Raw genomic sequence first — 2,286 nt, 5'->3', positions numbered from 1 at the left:
CAGGGGCTTAAGTGGAGAGCAAATGTTTTGAGAATGATGAGGGCAATGAATGTACAAATGTGCTTGACACAATGGGTGAATGGATGCATTGTGCTAAGAGCTGTATGAGTGCCCAATAAAATGATTTAGAAAAAAAAGACAGCAAATAAAAAAAGTGGATGTCAGAAAAGAAGCTGTAACGTGTTTTTGAACTTAGAGTAGCTAAAGCTAAGGAAAGAAACAATGAAATAAAAGAGCTGAATAAGATTTCAAAGGGCAGCTTGAGAAGAAAAATCGAGTATTATAATGAAATGTTCAAAGACACAGAGTTTGAAAAACAGAAGGAAAAACCCCGTCCATCAATTCCCCAGCTGGATGAACTGAGAAGAGTTTCTATGGAAAACATCTTGAATGAATGTGGGAAGCAGTAAAAGAAGATGGAATGGCTACACAAAATCACTATACCAAAAACAATTGGCCGATATTCAACCATTCCAAGAGGTAGGAAATGATCAAGAATTGATGGTATTGAAGGATGATGTCCAAGCTGCACCGAAGGTATTAGCTGACAAAAACAAAACAAAAACCACTTCCAGTAACTGATGGAAAATCAATTGAAGTGTTTCAGCAAACTGATGCATGGACCAAGAGACAGTCTTTCCAGAAGAAAAGGGATTTTTTAAATTAGGAAAGTTGTGTGCCGGGGTTATCCATCTACTATATTTACTCAATCTGTATTCTAATCATATAATCCAACAACCTGGACTATATGACGAAGAATGCCACAGGAAGATGAAGGGTGATTCATTAACAATCATTCTTGCTAAAAGTGAAAAGGACTTGGCACATTTAAGGATTATGACCTAATCCAAAGAAAACAAAAATCATCACAATTGCACCAACAGACAATAACAAGGATGTAACAGCAGAGAAAACAGATTAAGAATAGGAGATCATTGTGATGGGTCCAAAAGTTTTCTTCAGAATAATTGGAACCATCTTAATGGGCAGACTGCAAGAAGAGAATCTACACCTAAAGTGACCTCCTCTTGGAAAAAGGGCTTCAATGGGATAAGAAATGTCCATTGAGCTTCATAGTGGTCTCTCAAGGGTCAAGGCTGGATAAGTCTGCATTTTGTTTTTCACTCATACTCCAGAGAACGAAATCTCTAAGGAAGCAAAGAGATAGAGCACTTCGTTAATGAGACTCAAGAGAATTCAACAGTGTAAACGCTTCTCCTATACATTTCAAGTCTACTTTATTAACTTTATGTGATTAAGCAATAAGTGGTATCTTCAAGAGCTCTCAAGAGTGGATCTATCTCCCTGCCCTTCCTGGTACAGAATTCCTGTTTCAATCCATCATCCAAGAAGAAACAGCAGCAGGGAACTCAAGAGTCTTCTTTGATAATATCTAGGTGAGTTGCATCTTCACTCTTCCTGAGGAAAATTGTATAGTGCATGGAACTTGTTGTATTATTAATAAATTCAAGGACATTAACAACGTTTGAAAAGCTCCAGGAAGTCTAAGTCAAAGCCCTTTATTCTGGAGAGTGATTTGGATACACTAAATATCTTGTTTCTCCGATCTCATGCCATCTCTGTCTCTGTAGTACTTTTCTTTGTTTCACTACTTCTCTTTTTTCTTCCGTTGTTGCAAATACCCGTTTAACCTAGATTAGATATTTGTTCTTTTAGTCATTCAATAAATATGTATTCAACAAATTCTGAGTGGAGGCACTAAGTTATCTTCTGAGGATAAGGATATGAATGAGATATCTTTCCTTCTCTCGATGAGTGCACAGTCTATACAGGGAATGAAACATGGAAATAATTAAACGCAATACCCTGATGTGACACGGCAATCCTGGCAAATTGGGCTTAAAAGTAGTCACTTCTTCCTTTAGAGGTTAGCGAAGGTTTCACAGAGAAGGTTAGAGCAATACTGAGTCAGAGTTCTTCAAGGTGAAGAAGGACTCCAGAAAGAGAGAGTGAGTGTAGGGGTAAATAAAACTGGAATTGTGCTTTAGGGGGCCTGGGGGCGCAGTGCTTAAGCACTTGCTTGCTAACTAAAAAGTTGGTAGTTTGAACCCACCAAGTGCTCCATGGGGCAGTCGACATCCATAAAGACTACTCAATAGCAAGAGGTTTTAAGGCACGTTTAGGAATATATTGTGGCTATAGGGTTGCTACTTAATTCTGAAATTAACAGAGTCAAGCAGGGTTGGTAGCTGGAGAAAAATTCTGCAGATCAACATAAAGAACATATTGTTCATCCTGTTAAAGCCATAAAGAGCTGTCTAGGAG

This window comes from Echinops telfairi, unplaced genomic scaffold (genome assembly GCF_000313985.2).
Source record: "Echinops telfairi isolate 266 unplaced genomic scaffold, ASM31398v2 ScPeMD7_30;HRSCAF=105, whole genome shotgun sequence".
Taxonomy (NCBI): domain Eukaryota; kingdom Metazoa; phylum Chordata; class Mammalia; order Afrosoricida; family Tenrecidae; genus Echinops; species Echinops telfairi.
Note: the sequence above shows the minus strand (reverse complement) of the source record.